This window comes from Piliocolobus tephrosceles, unplaced genomic scaffold (genome assembly GCF_002776525.5).
Source record: "Piliocolobus tephrosceles isolate RC106 unplaced genomic scaffold, ASM277652v3 unscaffolded_77, whole genome shotgun sequence".
Classification (NCBI taxonomy): Eukaryota; Metazoa; Chordata; class Mammalia; order Primates; family Cercopithecidae; genus Piliocolobus; species Piliocolobus tephrosceles.
The window spans coordinates 512435-525048 of record NW_022335051.1 but is presented as its reverse complement, the minus strand read 5'-3'; the positions used below and the strand labels follow the sequence as shown (position 1 = coordinate 525048).

Here is a 12614-nt window from a genome sequence, read left to right as displayed (position 1 = left end):
AAATGGCAAAGAAGAAAATAAAAACAGTAATTTCATGTTTTAGTTCTAACTACTACCTTTTGGATCTACACAGTTTTAAAAAGTAGTTTTGTAATCCACTTTTTCATTATGATAGAGCATAAACATTTCCTCAAGCCATAAATATTCCTATACAATCACGCTATAATCGATCACATAGGTTAAATGAGTTAATACATGTATAGCTCTTAAATCAATGAGTGGCACATGGTAAGCACTCAGCATGTCTTAGCAATTATCCTATTAGGGATATGTATTTAAACTACATGTATAATTAAATCAGCCCTTTATCATTGGACTTGAGGATGATTTTCACTTTCTCATTTATATAGTAATGCTCCAGTGTGCGTCTTTGTGAACAAATGTGTACTCACATTTCTGATGACGTCCTCAGGATGTATTCCTAGTAGAATGACTGGGTCACAAAATATGCACTTTTTTTTTACTATCAATATGGGTTCCTAAGTACCTTTACCATTTATATGTGCTCTCAGATATTAAAAAAAATTTTTTTCTCTCCTGATGAGTCTGGGTTTGGCATTGGTTTCCCTTCTGAGAGACAGGAATTCTGCAGCTGGGAAAAAAAAAATACGACTGCTCCATTTCATGACAGCAGCTGTAAGGTGTGACCACAGAGGCTTAAAGAAAACTCAGAACAGCTCTGCCATGTAACCAGTTATGAGGTTTTGGGTAAGGTAACTGACTTTTCTGCGTCTCTATTTCTTGACCTGTAGAATGGTTTTAACAACATCTGCATCCCTTAAAGTTGATGGGAAGATTAAATGAGAATTCTAAATCTCTTCCGACAGTGTTCAACACATAGTAAGGGTTCCTACTTGACAGTACTCATTAGTAGACACGGAAGCTGTACAATCACAGTACGGTAGCACAGCAGCAATATTCGTACCAGCCAGAACTGAAAAGCCCAGTCACAGCCCTTACCACTGCCTCCTCTAACAGCTTTAGCCAAATGGAGACAATATCGGGGTGGGCAGTGGGCTGGGCCTTCCCCCCTGCCCCAGCAATCTGGACAAGAATATGAGTCTTTGTCTTTCCCCCACCTCTTCTGCTGGCCACAGTGGGAGACATCCAAAACCTCAGAAGTTTACCCCTCCCCAGTAGCCATGGAAGTGACAGAGCCAAGCCTGGATGGCCTGAGGCCTACCTCACACTTGGGAAGCCGAGAAGAGGTCCTGATCTGCCAGATTTGGGCCTGATATGCCAAAAGTGAGCCTAATCCATCAGAAGCCAGCACTATACTGTCTTCCAGAAATAAGGAGACTCTCCAGAAAGAGGCCTGACCTACTGGAAGTAGGCCTAATCCACAGGAAGTAAGCTTGATCCTGTCGGAAGCTGACTTGGCCAGCCAGAGTGAGGATGAGGCTTAATTGGCAAGGTTGGGATGGAGGGCCTAATCCTTCTCAGGGGCCTCCTGCTTTCTGCCAGATGCAGTGCAGTTTCTTACCTTTTTTTTTTTTATTGAAAATAGTATTTTTTTTTTCTGAGATGGAGTCTCACTCTGTCACCCAGGCTGGAGTGCAGTGGCACAATCAACTCACTGCAACCTCTGCCTTCCAGGTTCAACCGATTCTCCTGCCTCAGCCTGCTGAGTAGCTGGGATTACAGGCACGTACCACCAGGCCCGGCTAATTTTTGTATTTTTAGTAGAGACGGGGTTTCACCATGTTGGTCAGGCTGGTCTAACACTCCTGACCTCATGATCTGCCTGCCTCAGCCTTCCAAAGTGCTGGGATTACAGGTGTGAGCCCCCACGTCCAGCAGGGCTAGGCGTTTCTTCAGGTAAGTCCTCTCCCAGGTTCCCATTACCCTAGTTCCAGGCCAGGATGGCTAATAGTGACCAGGGAAGCAATGGGCAGTGAGCTGGTGGCCCTGTGGGGAGTACCCCACCCTGCCCTGGGTCCTGAAGTTGGATGTTGGGGGAGTCCCGGCCAAAGCACCATTTCTGTTCCATCTCCATTGTCTCTTTAGACTTCCTCTTTTTTTTTTTTCTTTTCTTTCTTTTTTTTTTTTTTTTTTTGCTCTGTCCCCCAGGCTGGAGTACAGTGGCGCCATCTCAGCTCACTGCAACCTCCGCCTCCCGGGTTGAAGGGATTCTCTTGCCTCAGCTACCTGAGTAGCTGGGACTACAGGCATGTGCCACCACACCCAGCTAATTTTTGTATTTGTAGTAGATACCGGGTTTCACCTTGTTGGGCAGGCTGGTCTCCAGCTACTGGCCTCAGGTGAACTGCCTGCCTCAGCCTCCCAAAATGCTGGGATTATAGACATGAGCCACTGTGCCTGGCCTGGACTTCCTCTTCTGAGCGCCCTGCTGAACTGTCCTGGTGATGACTGTTCCTGCAGAGGTCTGCGGGACCCCCAGTCACCTGGCCCTGAGATCGTCCAGTGCTCCATGAATGGGGACCATCCGGGCTATGGGAAGGCGGTGGACATGCAAGTACACTGGGGGAGGAGGATCACCCGCCTGGGCCGGGTGAGCGAGGAACAGGCAGGGCTGAGTCGGTGCCCCTGGTGCTGGGGTAAGTGGCCCTGGGCCCTCGAACATCCAAGTGGAGCACTGGTGTCATCATGTACACGCTGCTGGCCGGCTCCCCCACCCTTCTGGCACTAGAAGCAGTTGCTGATGCTGAGGTTGATCATCAGCAGCAACTACCAGTTTGGCTCGCCCATGTGGGATGATTACTCGGACACCGTGAAGGACCTGGTGAGAGGCCAGGCGCCTGGCTCCTGGATTCAGGGCTGCGATGTCAGGCTCCCCTGCCCGGGGAGGCTCCGCCTCTCCTGACATGCTGGAGGGGACCTGCCTTGACGTTCTCCGTTCCCCTCTCCTCACCTCCCGGGTATCCCGATTCCTGGTGGTGCAACCCCAGAGCTTGCACAGCGGAAGAGGCCTTGGCACACCCCTTCTTCCAGCAGTACGTGGTGGAGGAAGTGTGGCACTTCAGCCCCCGGGGGAGGTTGAAGGTACAAAGCGTCCCAACCCAGGCCCTGTGGCAGTTGCCGCCAGCTCCCCAAGAGCAAACCTCTAAGTCTTCTCCTCTCCCAGGGATCCTTACACCCAGTGGGGTTCCAGAGTACCCACCCCTCCCCTCCCAGCCGCCCTGTGATGGCTTCAGAGGTGGCAGGTGTCAGCCCCCTGGCTCCGTCCCTGTGGATGCTGGCCAAGCGGGAAGTGGGGGACACTAGGAGGCCCCGCAGAAGCCACCAAAGGCTTCGTGGCAAATGAGCCCAGAGTGTCCCTATGCTGGAGGGGCAGGGCCTGGCAGGGGGGTGCTGCAGCACAGCTTCTCCGCCTGGCCCTGCAGGTGATCGCTCTGACCTTGCTGGCTTCAGTGCGAATCTACTACCAGTACTGCCGGGTGAAGCCGGTGAGGCGGAATATCGTCATCCGAGACTCACCCCTACACCCTCCAGCTTCTGTGCCGGCTCATCGATGCCCACGCTTTCGAAATCTATGGCCACTGGGTGAAGAAGGGGCAGCAGCAGAACCGGGCAGCTCTTTTCAAGAACACACCCAAGGCCGTGCTCCTCACTCTAGCTGAGGAGGACTACTGAGGGGCTGGCCAGTCAGGGAGGGCTGGGGGGCAGGTGAGGAGGGGAATCCACGGAAATACAAGTCAAAGGGGTGAGATGTGTGCAGGCCTCTGCAGAAGGAGCACTTGGCCCTGGCCAGGAACCCCTGGAGCTAAGGCCATGACCCCCTCTCAAAGGCTGTTAACAAGGGAAGCGGGTGTTCCCACCACACAGCAATACTTGCAGGCTGGGGCATGCCCTGGGTGGGCAGAGATTACCTGTGGCCTGAGAACCAGGAACCCCCTGCTCCTCCACTTCCTAGATGAGCCACCATCTCCGTTTCTCTTTAGAGGAGGCCCAGAGTTACTGACACTCAGGTCCTTTTCCCTTAGGGTCCCAAGGTGAGGATCAAAGACACAGAAATGTCTGAGATACACAATCGCAGGAGATTTTATTGACCCCATGACATCTAGTGACAGTGTGGGAGCAGGCTACTCTCCAGGGACATGTCTTTGAAGCCATATGGAGAAGGGGGCCCAGGCGAGGTGGCTCACACCTGTAATCCCAGCACTTTGGGAGGTTGAAGTGGGAGGATCGCTTGAGGCCAGGAGTTCGAGACCAGCCTGGGCAACATAGTAAGATCCCATCACTACAAAAATTCAAAAAATTAGCCAGGCATGGTGGTGCACCCTTGCAGTCCCAGCTGCTCAGGAGGCTGAGGTAGGAGAATTGCTTGAGCCCAGGAGCTCAAGGCTGCAGTGAGCCATGATCTGCACTGCCCTCTAGCCTGGGCAACAGAGCAAGACCCTGTCTTGAAAAAAAAAAAAGAAAGAAAAAAAATGAAAGGGGAAGCTTCTGATATTTGTCTTTCTGGAGTACTATTTGCTTTGTGATTCCCACAATGCACCACTTCACCTAGTACATCATTTGGTTCTCCCAGACCCTTTCAGGACTGAACTGTGCTTTAAATAGTTACATGCCTGTCTGTTACACAAGTGGAAACTAGTTTTCTTCAGAGGCACACGAAGCAACAGACGAGGCCATAAAGAAAGCATTCTCCTTCCACAGCAACTGGCTGGAAAAGCAAACACACAAGTGATCCTCCTGCCTCAACCTCCCTACTAGCTGGGACTACAAGCATTTGCTACCATGAAAGGCTAATTTTTTTTTTTAATTTTTAGTAGAGATGTGGTCTATGTTGCCCAGGATGGTCTTACTCCTGGGCTCAAGCGATCCTCCCCCCTCAGCCTCCCAAATTGTTGGGATTACAGGCATGAGCCATTGTGTCCAGCCCTACATCACATATCTAAAAACAATCATCAGAGGTAGATGTAACAGGTGTTATTGTTATTAACTCCATTTAACAGATGAAACACACTGAAGCAAATAGAAGTGAAAAATTGGGCTTTTAAAGTGGATTTTTTGGCCGGGCATGGTGGCTGACACCCAAAAGTGGTAAAGACTGAAAAATAATTAGCATTTTAACTTATCAACAAAATAGTAACTATTTTGATTGTTAATACATTCAGCTTGATCCCAGTGCAAGAAAACAATCTGAAATGGGAACAAAGATTTATTTATTTTTTTTTAAAGTTCACTACCATATGGGTTTTTTTTTTTTTTTTTTTTTTTTTGAAACAAAGTCTCGCTCTGTCACCCGGGCTGGAGTGCAGTGGCGCGATCTCAGCTCACTGCAAGCTCTGCCTCCCAGGTTCACGGCATTATCCTGCCTCAGCCTCCTGAGTAACTGGGACTGCGGGGGCCCACCACCACACCCAGCTAATATTTTGTATTTTTAGTAAAGAAGGGGTTTCACCATGTTAGCCAGGATGGTCTCAATCTCCTGACCTCGTGATCCACCTGCCTCAGCCTCCCAAAGTGCTGGGATTACAGCACCCCAGGCGTGAGCCACCACTCCTGGCCCACTATATGGAAAATTTTTAAGAAACTGAAGCATTCAGCAATAAAAAATTAATTGGTAAGTTACGTCGATTTACCTAAAAGAATATTGTGTAGGCATTTTTAAAAACTTTATAAATTTCTAATTGTAAGAGAAGATAGTAATGATATACTAAGTGAAAAAAAATAAAAAATTTACTTCATTTAACCTCAACTTTCCTTCCTTCCTTCTTTCTTTCTTTTCCTCAGCCTCATGAGTAGCTGGGACTACAGATGCATGCCAGCAAGCCCAGCTTATTTTTGTTGTTGTTGTGTTTTTAGTAGAGATGCAGTTTCACTCTGTCTGTCAGGCTGCTCTCCAACTCCTGACCTCAATCTGAAATGGGAACAAAGATTTATTTTTTTAAAGAAAGTTCACTACTATATGGATTACAGGCGTGAGCCGCTGCAGCCAGCCTTGTTTTTTCTTTTGAAACAGAGTCTCACTCTGTCGCCCAAGCTGATGATCTACCTGCCTTGGCCTCAGATGATCCACCTGCCCAGGCCTCCCAAAGTGCTGGGATTACAGGCATGAGCCACTGCACCCAGCCTCTTTTTTTTCGTTTTTAAATAGAGATGGGGTTTTGTTATGTTGACTAGGCTGGTCTCGAACTCCTGACCTGAAGCAATCCTCCCATCTTGGCCTCTCAAAATACTGGGTGAACAGGTGTGAGCTACTGTGCCAGCCCTCAACTGTTTTTTTTAAGTGCAGAAAAATTACTGGAAAGGCTTCAGTGAACTGTGATCACACCACTGCAGTTTAGGAGTGTGAGACCATCTTAGGTAACAGGGTGGAACCCCACCTCTACAAAAAATACATTTTTTTTTTTTTTTTGAGATGGAGTCTCACTCTGTCGCCCAGGCTGGAGTGCAGTGGTGTCATCTTGGCTCACTGCAACCTCCACCTCCTAGGTTCAAGTGATTCTCTTGCCTCAGTCTCCTGAGTAGCTGCAATTACAGGCACCTGCCACCATGCCCAGCTATTTTTTGTATTTTTAGTAGAGACAGGGTTTCATCATGTTGGCCAGGCTGGTCTTGAACCTCACCTCAGGTGACCCACCTGCCTCGGCCTCCAAAAGTGCTGAGATTACAGGCATGAGCCACTGGCCTCTACCCTTCTCTTTACTAGAACAAAGGAATATTTCCATTTCTAGTTACCTAGTTTCCCACTAGGTCAGGGAAGACAGAACTGCTTTTAATATTCTTTTGCTGCTGGAAGAATTAATTCAATCATATGCCCTGACCAATTCACGTGGAATTGAACTCCTTGGTCTATCAAATGGTTTTTATTTCACTAGGAGAAGGAGAAACCTTTATGAAGTAGGTCTACAGCAGAGCCAACCTTATCTGCTGCTATAATTTTGCCCCAGTTTTTAAAGGCCTCATTAAAGAGATCGAGGCCATGATTCCACAGGGATTTATAAACTCATCAGGGAAATGTCACGGAATGAAACAATGAAGACAACACACTATTTGGTGAGTTATCACCAGAACCACACTGTATTTGGCTGTGAGCACTGTATATCATGGCTTAATTAGAAACACCCGTTAACCAGGAGCCAGACCGATATTTTTATCTTGCGCCCACACTTCTAAATTATTCCTCAAATGGAATATGTTGTAGCAGCCAGGATATCCAACCCTGACATTACATGCATGGGCCCAACCAGGCAATAGGCCTGGAAGAAAATCAGACAGTAGCATCCTGGGACATTCTCTTATTTATTTAACATGTGTGTTCACTCGTTTAATAAGCAAGCATGGTGCTAGGTGCTCTGGAGAATATACTTATAAGAGATCTGGTCCCAAAGTTCCAACAGGATAAACTCAAAGGAAAAAATGGGCAAGTTACTTCATTTCTCTGCATCTCAGTTTCTGCTTCTGAAAATGAGGACGATACTAGTTTATATATACCCCAGAGTGTTGCTGGAAGTAATTAAAGATAAAAGACACAAGGCCATGCCGTGAAGAATAAATGAGATACGTAGATAGATGATAGATAATAGATGATAGATAGATAGATAGATAGATAGATAGATAGATAGATAGATAGATAGATAGATAGGTATGTATAGATGGAGAGAGAGAAACAGATGGATAGGCATAGATAGACAAATTAGATAGATAAATAGATGATAGATAGATAGATGATAGACAGATAGATATGTATAGATGGAGAGAGAGAGAAACAGATGAATAAGAATAGATAGATAGATAGATAGATAGATAGATAGATAGATAGATAGATAGATGATAGATACATAGATACAGAGGAATAGGTGGATACATAGATAATAGAGATAGATAGATGATAGATAGATAGATAGATAGATAGATAGATAGATAGATAGATATAGATATGTATAGATGGAGAGAGAAAAATGGATGGATAGATATATGGATAGATGGATAGGGAGAGATACATAGATATAGATCAATAGATGGATACAAGATGGGTAAATAGATATGTATAGATGGAGAGAGAAATAGATGGATAAACAGATGGATAGTGATAGATAAATAGAGAGATGTAGATAGATACAGAGATGGATAGCTAGATAAGCAGACAGATGTGAAAAATACATATGTATATGTGTAGTTATAAATATGTATATATTATTTATACGTGTGTGTGTGTGTGTGTGTGTGAACTCTCCACACATCCCGGGTTGTCAGAGACAAGAAGGAGCCCAGCATAAAGTACCTGCTGAGGCAGACATGAAAATTCTGAATTTTGAATGTGTTCCCCACACCATGCAGATCCATAGCACAGCATAAAACATTTGGCATTTGGAAGCATTTTGTGCTTTTCTGTTTGTTTTCGGTTAAATTTTGTCTGTAGTTCTACGTACTTAGGGGGTGCAAGTGCAGATTTCTTAGGGAATATATTGTGGAGTGGTGAAGTCTGGGCTTTTCATGTACCCGTCACCCGAGTAGTGAACACTGTACCCAATAGGTACTTTTTCAGCCCTCACCCCCTCCCTGCCTCCCACCTTTTGTAGTCTCCACTGTCTATTATTCCCTCTGTATGTCCATGTATACGCATTGTTTAGCTCCCACTTACAAGTGATACCATGTAGTATTTGGCTTTCTGTTCCTGAGTTATTTCACCTAGGATTATGGCCACCAGTTCCATTCGTGCTGCTACAAAAGACATGATTTCATTTCATTCTTTTTAATGGCTGAGTAGAATTTCATGGTGTATATATAGCACATTTTTTAAATTCAATCTTCCCTTGATGGGCCCTTAGGTGGATTCCACATCTTTGCTATTGTGAATAATGCTGTGATAAACGTACAAGTGCAGGTGTCTTTTTGATATCTTTATTTTTAGAGGCAGGTTGAAGCATGTGTGGATTGTGGCAAGGCAGGGATCCATCCATGAGAAGGGCATTTCAGGCAAAAGGAATGGCTTGGACAAAGGGGTGACAGTGTAGAAATACATGGTGTGAATGAGGATAAAATGCAACAAGCCCCATTTGGCTTGAGCAAAAAAATACTGCAGGAGAGAGAACTAGATGCAGTTAGGGCATGAATCAGAAATAATTTCAGCTTCCTAAAGGGAAGCAATGAAACCTGATTTCCATCATGTCTTGGAAGTGAATAAAGCCCAGAAAGTTTAAGGTATCAGTTTGAAGAACTGGAGTGTCATGGTTCATGTCACTGAGCCTCTGGAGATTGTGTTGAATAAATGTTTAGAAATAGTGCTTTATGAGTATTGCTGCTAATTAAGTATTAAGGAGTAATAGTGTAATTGCCTGATGGATTCTTATTCCCCACTGCACAGATAGAGCCAATTTACTGAGACAGAAGTGTTATAATAAAGAGTTTAATAAACACAGAGCCAGCTAAGCAGGAGATAGGAGTTTATTACTCAGGTCAGTCTCCCTGAAAGCTTGGAAGCTAGGGCTTTTGTGGATAATTTGGCTGGGAGGGGCTAAGCAGTGGGTGCTGCTTATTGGTTGGAGATAAAATCATAGGGATGTGGAAAACAGTCCTCGTGAGCTGAGTCAGCCTTTGGGTGGGGACCACAGGACTAGGTTGAGTCATGACTCGTGGGTCCAAATGGAGTTAGTTGTAAGAATGCAAAAGTCTGGAAAACATCTCAAAAGGCCCCTCTTAGGTTCTACAATAGTGATGTTATCTATATGAGCAATCGGGGAAGTCACAAATCTTGTGACCTCTGGCTTCATGAATCCTGAGTGATTAGGAATTATAAGAAAGCAAGCTATGGAACAGTGGCGGGTTATTATTTAACTATGCCTACATCTGAGCAGAATTCAGACTCATCCTATAATCCCAATCTCGTGGCCTTTCATGGGTCTTACAAAGGTGGTGTCAGTACTGGGACAAGGAGGAGGTCAGTTTTAGGAAGGGACTCTTATCATCCTTGATTCAAAGTTAAAGTATAAATTAAATTTCTCCATAGTTTGGTTGGCCTATGCCCAGGAATGAACAAAGGCAGCTTGGAGGTTAGAAGCAAGATGGAATCAGTTAGGTGAGATTTCTTTCCCTGTCATAATTTTTCTATGTCCTATTCCTCTCACTGTCATACTTTTTGCTGTTTCAATCATAATGGAGATACCTGAGCTACAACATTCCCAAGATTTATCAGCATCTCTTCTAGAGAGTAAACAGGTGCTGCAGATGGTTGACCTTCAAACCCATAGTTGGAATGAACAGAAGCTTGTGGCTGGCCCACAAAATGAGCCCATGAAGAAAGGTGACACGTCCTGTGGTCTTCCACAAAGTATCTCTAGCAGTCATGGTGGCAGCATTCCAGCAGAGGGTAGCTGAGGGCTGCAGGATAGAAAATTCCCAAAGCAATGGTTTCTTCCAGTTTTGCAGTGGAAGCCTTCTCCTGCAAGAAAGAAACCAAAGCAAAGATCAGACTACAGGCAGCAAGGTCAGAGTCCATGGGAAGGTTTACAGGCACCTTCCTGCAGAAAGCCAAACATCAGGAACCAGAAAAGAAAGCTTCCTAAAGAAGCCAGAGAAGTCAAGACTAGCCCCACCTGGCTGGAATTTCCAGAGACAAATGAAAATGCAGTTGCATGTTTCAGCCTGGTCTTATCCTCTAGGTGAGGATAGACCATGCCTGCCTGGTCTCATGCTTATTACTCTGCACAATGTAGGTGGACAAGAAATACCCCTGGAGTGACCTGGAAGGGGAAAATAATGCCATCTTCAGTTTCAATTTTCAGAGAGGGATTTGCAAGGAAAGTACATTTGTCCAGGAATCAGGCAGTCTGAGTTCCATAGCCCAGTACAAAGGCTATGGAACCAGGAAATTTGAGTTCCAATCCAAAACTCTGTCTCCAAACCAGATTAAGAGACAGGGTCCCAGGCCATGTCAACCTGTCATACTAAATCAGAAATGTGGTCTCTGCTCTGGACTTCTGCTTTGGTGGTTTGCCCTTGACATGATAGGTGATATGCTGATCCTGACCTCATTGAATAAATAATGAACAAATATTTAAAAGAGGTACAACAAGGCTGGGTGTGGTGGCTCACACCTGTAATTCTCAACACTGTGGAAGGCCAAGGCAGGAGGATTGATTCAACCCAGTTCGAGACCAGCCAAGCAACACATTGAGACCATCATCTCTGAAAAACAAAAAAAAAAATTAACCAGGTATGGTTGTGCGCACCTGTAGTCCCAGCTACTTATCAGGCTGAGGTGGAAGGATTGCTTAAGCAGGGGAGGTCGAGGATGCAGTGAGCTATGATGGTGCCACTGCACTCCAGCCTAGGTGACAGAGCAAGACTCTGTCTCAGAAAGAAAAAGAAAAATATAAACATTTTAACATTATTTTATGAAATGTTATAAAAAATAAAAATTACAAACTTATCCTGGGTGTTCTGTCTGTTCTGCTCTGCTTTACTGTGTGATCTTACGACAGTTGTTTAATGCCTCCAAGTCTCACTTGGTCCTGTAATCCCAGCACTTTGGAAGGCAAGGCAGGTGAATCACTTGAGGTCAGGAGTTCGAGACCAGCCTGACCAACATGGTGAAACCCTGTCTCTACTAAAAATACAAAAATTATCCAGGTGTGGTGGTGGGTGTCTACAATCCCAGCTACTTGGGAAGCTGAGGCAGGAGAATTGCTTGAAACCAGGAGGCAGAGGTTGCAGTGAACTGAGATCATGCCACTGCACTCCAGCCTGGGTGACAGAATGAGACTCTGTCTCAAAAACAAAAAAAAAAAAAAAAGAGGTAATAGGAAGTGCAATATTTTTCCTAAGGCTGTTCAAGGGGTGAGTGGCGGGTTTTCTGTAAATTGTGATTATTCATCCCTAGCTCTGCCAGTAAGTGTTTGCTCTTACATAACTCACTTTTCCTTTCCGAAGTTCAGTGTTCTCATGTGCAAAATGTGGGGTTCAGACCAGATAATCCCTAAGAAATAAAAGTGAGCTTTCTGTTTTTCATTCTTCTGTGTTTCCAAAGCAGCACCTGGTGAGAAAGCAAGCAGTGCCCCACCTAGCAGCAGGAAGAGAACTAGTGCCTCGAGGTTACTGTGTTAGTCCATTTTGCATTGCTTTAAAGCAATACCTGAGACTGGGTAATTTAGAGGGAAAAGAGGTTTATTTGGCTCATGGTTCTGCAAGCATGGTGCCAGCGTCTCCTTCTGGTGAGAACCTCAGGAAGCTTCCAATCATGGCAGAAGTTGAATGGGGAGCCAATGTATCACATGGAGAGAGAGGAAGCAAGAGAGAGAGGAGGAGGTGCCAGGCTCCTTTAAGCAACCAGCTCTTCACGCCTGTAATCCTTGCACTTTGGGAGGCTAAGGCAGGTGGATCACAAGGTCAAGAGATTGAAATGATCCTGGCTAACACAGTGAAACCCCATCTCTACTAAAAATATAAAAAATTAGTCAGGCGTGGTGGTGGGCACCTGTAGTCCCAGCTACTCATAAGGCTAAGGCAGGTGAATTGCTTGAACTCGGAAAGTGGAGGTTGCAGTGAGCTGAGATCATGCCACTACACTCCTGCCTGGGTGATACAGCGAGACTCTGTCTCAAAATAAATAGATAGATAGATAGATAGATAGATAGATAGATAGATAGATAGATGATTGATAGATAGATAGATAGATAGATAGATAGATAGATAGATAGATAGAT

General features: G+C 45.3%; 1 pseudogene; it reads left to right on the top strand.

The window, feature by feature from the left end:
- Positions 1-2366: 2366 nt before the first annotated feature.
- LOC113219664 lies at positions 2367-3594 on the top strand (annotated as a pseudogene).
- The last annotated feature ends 9020 nt before the right edge of the window (positions 3595-12614 follow it).